The sequence below is a fragment of the Ursus maritimus genome, unplaced genomic scaffold (assembly GCF_017311325.1).
Source record: "Ursus maritimus isolate PB19 unplaced genomic scaffold, ASM1731132v1 scaffold_19, whole genome shotgun sequence".
Taxonomy (NCBI): domain Eukaryota; kingdom Metazoa; phylum Chordata; class Mammalia; order Carnivora; family Ursidae; genus Ursus; species Ursus maritimus.
Window position 1 is genome coordinate 32025272 of NW_024424341.1, and position 10588 is coordinate 32035859.

Consider the following 10588-nt stretch of genomic DNA (forward strand, 5'->3'; position numbering starts at 1 on the left):
AGAGCCTGGGGGGGGCAAGAGGTGGGCAGCAGTATCTGGAATTTTATAGCATTTAACAAATAATTGTGGCCGTTGTTGAAATGTCAGGACCCCAGGGACACGGATGTGAACTTGGGTCTGGTGCAGCAGCCAGGGAACCAGGGGAGCAGTGGACTCCATGGCCAGCGTGGCAGCCAGAGACACTGGGCTAAGGTTGGTGAGCAAGATGGCTGCCCCTTGAACTTTGAAGGCAAAATGGCTTCAGCTCCTGGGCTATTTCTACCCTCCCACGCTGTCCCCTGGACAACAGAACACGGAGGTCTCTCGTTCTCTCCCAGTCCCTGCAGGGCAAAGAGTTGATGCTGATTCTTGTCAGAATAGAGGCTAGAAAAAGTCCCTCCCAGCCCACAGTGAATTCAGAGGACGTTCTAAAGGGAAAACCACAGGGAGCGAGGGCTGGTTCTTCACTTGGTTTGCCGGAGAGGAGGCTTGGATTTGTATGGGATGCCAGAACCGGCTCAGTTCTCTAAAGACCCAACTTTGCAGCATTCTTCAAGGGCTCCAGAGAGTTCCCTGTGCCATCAAATTAAGTTTGGACACTTCAATAAAAAAGTCCCGAAGGAAACTGTCAATTAATGCATTTACACTGAAACATCATACTTGGGAAAAACATCTTCAAACACAAACGCTGTTTTCCAACCATTAAAAAGTTTGCGTGCTGCTTGGTTTCCATAGATACCTGAGGTAATAGCCTCCTTCCCCTCATTGAAGAGGGAGAGTCGCTCCATCGCTTTTTCCTTTTTTTTTTTTTTAACCTTAGTCTTTCATACCTTTTTCCTCCATCCCCATTTATGAAAACAAAAGGTAACTAAATTGAAACCTGGCAATGAGATTTGTCTGAGGAAGACAGCTTGATTTATAAGCTCAAGGGACTTCATTTTTGCTCACCTCCTTATTATTTCATGACTTCTACAAATAGTGTTGCTACCTGCAGGGAAGAAATGGAGAATTTTCAATTGATCAAATGATTTCCCCAGTCCATCAAACACAGAAACATACTCGAAAGGGAAATGTTCATGTTCTGTTGCAGAACAACTGAATTTTGGCAGGGTGCAAAGCAGAGGTTGGCAGACTGAGGCCAGCACGCCAAATCTGGCCCTCTGCTTGCTTTTGTAAATAAAGTTTTATTGGAACACAGCCACATTCATTGGTGAATGTACTGTCTCTGCCTGCTTTCCTAACAACAGGGGCAGATTTGAGTTGTGACAGAGACTGTATGGCCCACAGAGCCTAAAAGATTTTCTGACCCTTTGCAGAGCAAGTTTACTTACCAACCCTTGGCATATAGGAAAGAATCAGGGTTTGGGAGGCATTTAAGTTTTGTCACTTTAGGCATGCTTTATCTTGCTGTGACTCAGTTTCTGCATCTTTGAAATGGTAATGACAGGATCCTTTCATAGGGGTTGGGGATGGAAAGCACCTAGCACTGTGCTTGGCACATAGTAGGGGAACAATAAATACGATTTTCTTTTTTTTACTCCAGATTCTTTTGCTAGAAAAATCCAAAGACGCCTATCTTATGATTCTAGAAGTTCTATAGGAAACCCAAGGAAAGTGGGTAGAAATGAAAGCCAAGTAGTTCCACATTGTTCCTGGCCCAGGCGCGTGCCTGTGTGTCTCCTCCCTGGGAGAAGGTGAGGGAACTTGAGTGCAGGACTGTTCAGGGATGAGAAAGCAAACAAAAAAGAAACCACAACGATCTAGGAAGAAGTCTTTAATTTCTAGTCAGCTTTAAAGAGTTTGAGAGAGGTTTTGTTTTTTTTTTTTTTTCCTTTTAACAAACCAGTTCGAGTACATGCCTTCAGATTATAAAAGTACCTGAAATTGCCTAGAATATCAGCATGCATAGCTTGTTAGTATTTACATATATTTACATAGGGAAACAAGAGGAAGAGCTACAGTTATTTACAGTCTACATAGGAGAAGAGAAAGGCAGCCTAATTGTATTTCCTAAAATACAGTAGATGAGTAGTCAGCACATGCATATTTAGATAATATTTGCATGATAGAATACAATTTTAAAAAAAAGACATACCTTTGTAACTTTCTATGCTAAGGTGTTTGTTGTATAATCAAGGTAAATTTTTTTTGTTTGTTTTGTTTCTAGTCTATTTGCATCAAGTGCTTTAAAATGTTCACTAACACTGAGGCAGAATTATTTACCCTGGCAATTAAAGCAGCAGCACACACGATCATTTCCTACTAACTAGCAACAAGCTGCTGGTGAATGAAATATCTATTGTTTCTCATTACCCATCGACCACCGTGACGAGATCTCTCCGTGTAAAGGCAGTGCCTAAGCTATCACCATTAATTATGGAAGTAATATAAATGAGACGCTCTCCACAGTATGTTCTAAATGAAATATTAACAAGGCCAGCGTCTTTGAGCCTGAGAAATGATGTGTTGTAGAGAGCTCGCTACGAAAACGCACAAACCTAATGCAAACAGCGGGGCCAGGCATGGGTGGCCTGCCTGTGAGATCGGAATTATCGCAAAGTCCATTTTTTCCATTCGTTTCTGGAAGACAGAGTTAATTTTTTGCCGTGTTGTGGCCCCGTCAGAAGACCCTCTGGGTTTTATTCCCCCCACCCACCCATGCCTTTCAGTACTACGTTGTAGGATAGTTCTGTGACCTAGGTGTGAATGAACTGTCTACCTTAAAATCTAAACAAACAAACAGCTTCTTTGGGGTTTGCCCTGAAATCTGGCTTGCTCACAAAAACAGCTCTTGGTTTTCTAAAAGAAAGAGCCAACGTGGCAGACCGACTCGGCGGGGGGAGTCCATGCAGCAGAAAGGGGGGAGCTTTTTTTTTCACCTGTACTGTGAAGATATTCTTTGCACCATTATATTGAAACAGAACCCATTAATTCTGCCTGGCAATTATTTCAAAGGTTTATTTCAGTATACATGGCAAATACAGAGGCATACATTTATATACAGTATACAGAGCTAGCTATAACTGAGGATAAAGAAGTAGAGTAAAAATGTAGAATGTTTCAAATTAACACACGCTACATATCTTCTTTTATCTCTTAGAAACACCCAGTAGTCCTTCAGTGCTAGCGTCGGAGGCAGCCCAGTGGGAAAATTCCAGTAACCCGCCATCAGACCTGTCCCATGTGGAAGGATGAAGCCAATTTTGGTAGCAAATTTCTATGGCTCTTCTGCTTAGCCGTTTCACACTAACCCGTGAAGAATGGGTACCCCAATGCATTCTTCCATCCCAGCAAGAGAACTCCCCACTGGGAAAGAAACTGTGCTTGGAGCAATGTGGGTAATCCAGGCAACACTGGCAGGGAATGCCCAGGGCCGGCTTTCATGGCTCGGAGACAGTCAGTGGCATCCTTATTTTTAAGGAGACCATCGTTCAGGCCCAATCAGCTGTAGAGTGTTTTTGGCGGGCACGAGGGGAAGGGGGACTGAACCACAGTAGTATCGCCCAGCCGGATTGTACCTGAGCCGTTCCTCTTCCTTTCCCTCATGCAGAGCAGCCCCCCCACCTCCACCCAAGGCAGGTCTACAGTCTCCAAAAACAGCAGGTTTCAGAAAGATGAAATCATTCTAAACATTTCTCCTCCACTCTTTTGAGACCAGACATAAATCTGTCATGGAGCCCTTGGAACATTTATGGCAGGGATTCTGGAACACACAAGAGGTATGAAAAGGGCCTCATTTATTTCAAGGGAAAGTTCAGAACAGTTCATTGAATTGAAAACACAGGTCCTGAAAGCCTACCAAGGTCAGTGCGCCCTTAAACCCCGCTGATAGCCTAAGTGAAAAATCCTCTCGTGCCTGGCCTTCCCAGAATAAACATGGCTTTGGGCCTCTTTGGATGGTAGGGATTGGCTGCCTTTTCCTCCCCAAAACTTAAGGCTAGTGGAGACAAATATATTCTTCTGTCTTAAAAAAAATCCTTTCCAGGTTTCCACCCTGAACCTACTAGTCTCTGAGCTTGTTCCTGCAAATATTTGTCAGAGGAGTAATAGCAGCTCTCGTCCTGACTTTGCGTCTCGTTCTGCCCTGGTCTCCAAGTCATTCTCTTAAAACTCTGTAATGACCATGCTAGAAACTCACACATGTGTTTTAAAGGGGAATGATGTGGTCCTTATAGTCTGACTTGGATTAGGGGATGTAATATTTGGGAGACCGGAAGTGCAAACAAGAAAGGTTTCGTGTCACCTTGCAGACTGTCTCCGAATGGAGGCCTGGGGCTATTTCTTGAAAGATGTACATTTGTTCTCCTTCAGACATTTCATTCAACACACCCTTTGCAATTGTGGCTCTGGCCTGTGCTGGGACCAGCTGCATTTATGGTAATGGATTGGCTAGCCCATTGCTTGGTCCTCCCACCATTAAGCCCCTCCCTCATAGACTGTGCCCCCAGTGTCACCTGGGGGATGACACTCCTTCACCTACTGCCTACTGTGGGAGAGACAACTGAAAAGAACCTCTGAGGTTTTCCACAGTTGAAAACCCGATTTAGCAAAAAAACAAAACCTGTTGTTTGCTTGTGGCAAGAGGAGAATATCCTACCCCACTGCCGAAGCCCATTGCGTTCGAGTGGGCAGGTTCTCTTCCATCAGGCTGAAAATCCGAATGCGGTCTAAATGGATGTTCCAGAACACTCTCCCAGACTTTTAAAGCCTCCACAGTTAAAAGCAAACATCTGCACTCCCAATCTTCTTCACTGTTTTCTATTTGAGAAATTGAGTAGTGTTTCCCTTCTGTAATGTTAAGAACAACCTATGAGTTAGTTAACAAAACTCCCAAAGGCTGTGGAAAAACAAACTTCTGTTTTGATGGCAACAGGAAGTATCTGCATGTATCCAATCCAGGCCCGTATGGTCTCAGGCCTCTGTGGGAATCAATTGTTCGAAATCTGTAGGAGTAAATTTGTTAGGGGAGGGTGGGGAGTGGGGACCAGAGTGTCTTCTGCACACCTGAGAGGACGTGTCAGGTGTTCTCTTCCAAAAGGCCACACTCATCTGACACGTGCGATTTTGTAAGATGGAGATTTGCTTAGGTTTCACTGGTTTTGATGTGGTTCGGTTCATGCTCTGAGAAAAAAGGTCTCTGATCCAAGAGTAGGTTCCTTAGCTGGGCAAATCTGGCCCGTGGAGGTGGCATTTTGAATCAGGTGACCTGTCTATTAAGGGCCATTTGCTGCTGGATCTTCTGAGGTGGCGCCGAGTCTTCAGTCTTGTTAATCCAAATGGATATAATTTCAATTTAGTTCACTGACTAAATCAACAACGGAAAAGTTTTCCTTTTAATATTTCTCAGGTGAACACGTGACAGCGCATTTCATCCTAAGCCATGTGGCAGCGTCGCACTGTGGCCAGACAAGGCGTGGCCAAGACTAAGGCAAGAGGGGCCTCATAAGGAAGCTTCTGCCAAGCGGGAGACACACAGCAGGGAGTGGGCCGTATGCAAACATTTATGTCCCGTGTTTGGGAAGGAGGCTTTGCGCTGCAGCTGATACAGATCCTGGAGCGGGTCGAGCTCTGTGGTTACCTGTGTGGCTTTGGACACGTTGCTTTTAATCTCTGATACTAAGTGGGCTTCTCTGCAAATGGGGATAATAGTTGTCCCTGAAGCAGAGAGCTGGGTGGGGGTTAGAATATCACACTTACAAAGCTCTCTGCGCGGTGCCTGACGGGTTGTAAGCTCGCAATACATGCTAGCCATTGTCACCCCTCGAGCAGTCCCCGATGGCACCCTCTCGCTAGAAGAGCGTGACAGTTAGGAGGACAGCGTCCTTTCGGACGCTCGGTTCTCTTCCAGCGCCTCACATAACTTTGGTGGAAGTCGGTGTGTTCATTGACCAGCACCTGCTTCACGACTGTCAACTGGATTACGCGAGCACCAAGGGTGGAGGAAGGGGGTGACTTGGTGGCTGTGGTCGCGCTCCTGGGGAAGGCCCCTGAGCCTTGTTCCCCTGCACGCTGCCCGACTCCGTGAACTAATGAAACACAGGGCACATGCTGGGGGCTTAAAAGATTGATCTCTGATGATGGGTAGGGAACTGATAACATTTGGGTAAGCAGTTTGCTTTCGTTTGTCTCTCACATTGGGGATTTAAATTGTTTTTGAGGGACAGATGTGTACCAAATATCTGGAGATGAGCTCCGAAACACGGCGTTGTGCTTATCCGGTAGAGTGGTTCCAAGACTCTTCTTTTGGGAGTGTTACTGGGAGACAGGGAAAGACAGAGAGGGCGTGGAGGCAGCTGCCGCCACCGGAGACACGTGCGCTCAGTCCCTCGTGTCCACCGAGGCTGAGGCATCACCATGCTCTGGAGCCACTGGACAGGTGGCTGGTTCTGCACTGGGCGAGTGTGTGTTTGTCTAAAGGACCCCAGAGGGGTAACAGGGAAAGCTTGGGGGGTTTGGAGACGCACCTGTGTTGCCTTCCTGCCATCACTGCCCCGGGAGTTCAGCACGGTAATCACCACCCACTTCCAAAAGGGCTCTTGTTCCCTGCCGTCGGGGTTCCAAGCTCAGGCTAACTTCTGTGCCGTCTTTCTTGACACAGCAACTTTTGTTGAACTGACTCATTCAACATTTGCCGTGCGATGTCCTGGTATCAATATGTCTGTAGGAAAGCAATCTTAGAACATCTACTACTCTCGAGATCATTGCATATATAGATATTCCGTGACGGTGTGTCCCTATTTTGTCTCATAGTGAAATCTACCTTAAGACAGGAATATATTCTTCCTTTTAAGTAAGCATGCATTTTAAAATAGAGAACTTGAAAACTGAACATTGTGTCCTTATTAAAATGTAAGTTATATTAGAGTACTAACCAATGCATCACAAATATCAATATGTGGGTGGTTTTTTCTCTACCATCTATTGTTTATCAGAAACCTTGGTACCTTTTCATTTAGAAGAGTCAATATTCATTTGTAGTCCATGCTGACAGCTCCAAATTGATGGCCAGCGGTTATCAAATAAATGTTGATGAAAAGCAGCTACTTAACATTTTCATCCCCACAAAGGGTTTTGGGAGGATGGATAATTTAGATCTCAGGGCCTCAACTATAAATAAACAACTGCTTTTTAAATCCCACCTTTCTGTAGTTGCAGATTATACTGCAAATCTGACAAATTATTTCTGAAAGAGAATGATGAACCCTTATTACCAAGATACTCTGAACTTAATCCCAAAAAAGAATCGTAGGTCATTCTACATCTACTATAAAGATTGATGGCACACTTCTCCTCTGGCAGCTCGCAAATGTTTGACTAGATCAGAAATGGCATTCCGGCATGATCAGAGATTCTGCTGGGCTTCCCGGAAATTCTCAGTCCCCATGTCATCCACGCCCTAACTCACGCCGTGTCCCTCAGACGGAGCCGCGACACCCCAGTTCCCAGGGTTTGCAACGCATGCAACCTACAGGCTTCTGATAAATTGTTCTGAAAGATTCATTTAGGGGAACCCGCAGCTCCAGCCGGTGTTTGTGTGTCAAGGTGCCGCTATTATTTTATCACGATGACTCAGTGGAGCAGCGGTGACAATCAACAAGACGTTGCTTCAGATGTTTTATAGCGGAGTTGTTAACATTGTTTCCTTTATACGGCTCTTTCATCTTCTCTGAATTATGTACCGATGCCCCAAAAAATGGCATGAAAGTCATTTGATGGTGATTAAAGGGCTCTTTTAATTTTTTTTTTTATCAGTTTAAAAATGTTTTATCTTGTATCAGCAATACCGGCTTATTTACTAATGAGATTTCCCTGATGTGGCTCCGTCTCCTTCTCGTGATAGGCAGACCAAAAAGCTGATGAGCCAAAAATTAGAACTTGTTATTAAACTGTCATCACATCTGATCCTATAAAGATGTCACTCAGAGGCTGCTGTGGGTACAGCTGAAAAGAGAATTCCCCGAGAAGCCAGGAGGGGAGCGGGCTTGGGACTGAAGGATACCGCCACTACTCACGCGTCCACTCAGAGAGGACAGGAAGGCAGGCACCAGCTGAATGGAGCAAGAACAGAGAGGCTGGCCTTGCCAGATGTATGCAGTTCCTCTTCGCGGTGGACGTGGTCTCTGCTTTCAGGGGCCCCTACTGCGCCATGTTCTTCCGCAAAGCCAGCGCCACCTGTGATGCCATTAAGATTGTGGATCAAAACCAGGTCTTGGTAAGAGATGGAGCTTTTCTAAAATTTATGGCTCCAGCATGATAGCCACACTCTGGTTGACGTGAAATGAGGTCAACGGCAATTGCTTTCAGAGTCCGTGGAGGGAAAAAGCATGCCCCAAGCTCCCTCGTCAACCTGATTCGGAATCAACAGAAGTGCAGAATTTCTTTGTGAAAAGACCATATTCCAACAGTGCAAGAGTGCAACGTGGTATCATCTTAGAAAGTCACGGTGGCAAGCTATTGCACTGGGTTTGGAAGCATTCCGCTTCCTGCTTTCCCCAGTGGCCTACTTTGATCTCTCAGGATTGGAGAGATCTGATCACTGTCGTGCTGTGCAAATGCTGAGATTATAAGCACTCGCGAGCAGGGGTGGGGAGCCTCTGTTTGGGGGATGAGCTGAACTTGGGAGCTGATGATGGCAAATCACCTGACCACTCTTCGCTGGTTTTGGCAGCTGCAAAGTAAAGTGGAACTCTAAGATATCCAGAAAATTATTCAAAACACCATCTCCACCTGAACTCTGCTAAGAATCGAGGCCAAGATGATATTTGGCTTGAGTTCCTGGGATGAGCATCTCAATTCTTCAATTTGTCTTTAGAGGCACTTTGCTTCCCTTTTTCCCCCACATGGGATGCAGAAGAGTCAGATAAGCCACTCGAAATTCTTTCAATAAATGTGCCAGGTGCTAAGCTAAGGGTTATTAGGAATGATAATTCAGTGAGAGGGAATTTGGATGACATGAGCTTATTTCCGTTACACTTGAGCCACACAAGTCAATCCAAAAAGAAATAGCTGAATCCCAGAAAGTAACTGGCTATTTGGGGAGTGGGCATGGTAAGGGGGTTGGGGAAGTTAAACACCAATTACTGTTTAATTAAATCAAAGTCATGTCGGGTGTTCAAATTCTGGACTAATGGACTTTCCAACCCAGTCAAGCAGCCAGTAATCATCAGAACTCAAGTCTGACGGTATCCCACCCCCACACCACTCTACACCACTCCCCACAATCCTGTCACTTGACTGTGTTTATTTACTTTTCAGACTAATTCAATTATGACCATAGAAACTGACACTGAAGTCCTCCCCCACCAAACAAGCAAAAAACTATCACACTTTCCTAAACTTTTAACACCTAGAGATCCTGATTCTCAAAAGGACCTCGGCACCCAATGGTTCTAGAGCACAATCACAGGAAGCACAAATCAGACCACCGGGGGTGGGGGGTGGTGAGTCTCCACGAAGCACTCTGCTTGGGCACAATGTCAACCTTGTAGGGGCAGGAAAAACGGTAAGCTTCGGGTGGGGACAGAAATGCATTTCCCTCGCTGTCAAACGTCCTTAGTGTCTTCCCTAATGGCGACCTTATCCCCATTACCTTTTCCATCCTCTTCTGCTACCCCCTCCCTATCAGCTGATAATTAGTTGGTGCAGCAAGGCCTTGATGCACATAAATAATCGTAAGATACCAGAGAAACTGTATTGGTTTTAAATTAGAGCCGTGCCTACCATGTCTCCCTATGAACACCAGTCTATTATTTTTAATTATGGCTTGCAAAGCAAAGTGATTTCTTGCCCTCTTTACAGCATCCCTGACAGCATCGTGTCAGCCGGGATGATATGGTGCCCCGCCGGCACTCACATCCCTAGCCACAGCACCAACTGTTACTCAAAAGGTGAATCGAAAGTAATCAATCGCACTCATTGCAACTTACAATTTGAGGTGGGTCACTGTCCCATTGCAAATATGGGGTGAATACATTTCCAAAAGGTTTTCACAGGATCTGGATGAATTAATACACGTGTCGCGTGTCCGCATGAGGCAGGTATGAATGGCAGGGAGTACGTGTGTATGTCTGTTTCAGACATTTTCACACAGCACTGAAAACTCTTCCCCTAGCAGCACCGTGGGCAAAAAACAAAGGAAAGATCTCGCACCAGTCCCTCTCTGGGTTTTCTATCCGATGGGCCATTATTAGAGCGGTTGGTTTAATTCAGACCGAAGGTTCTAGAATCATCTCGGGGTCAAATTACATCATGCATTGAGAAGTCAGTGGGTTGGATGAATTTGTTCTTGGGTGTTCAAAAGGATGCCATCCTTTTCTCTTTGCTCAGAAGAGACCTCTGGTGTGACTGATATGCATGTTTATTTTCCAAGCCTTTTCCTCTACGAGGTGTAAAAAGTGACACCAGCTTTACAAGCAGAGTTGATGAATTTGCTTTCCCAGGATGATCCCGTCATACCTTGTACAGTCACGTGCTGAGTTCAGTCCCTTGACCATGCTGAGATCCAGGCACATCCGATCCAGGCGGGGAGAGGCTTGCTAATTCCCAGACAGAATGAAGTCAGCTCATCGCCTCTTTTCTTTTAAAAAAAAAAAAAAAAAAAAATTTTTTT

At 45.3% G+C, this 10588-nt stretch overlaps 1 protein-coding gene across 1 annotated transcript in view; it reads left to right on the forward strand.

Moving 5' to 3' along the window:
- WWOX (WW domain containing oxidoreductase) overlaps positions 1-10588 on the forward strand; it is a 923493-nt gene that overhangs the window by 911663 nt on the left and 1242 nt on the right. The window lies entirely within an intron of this gene.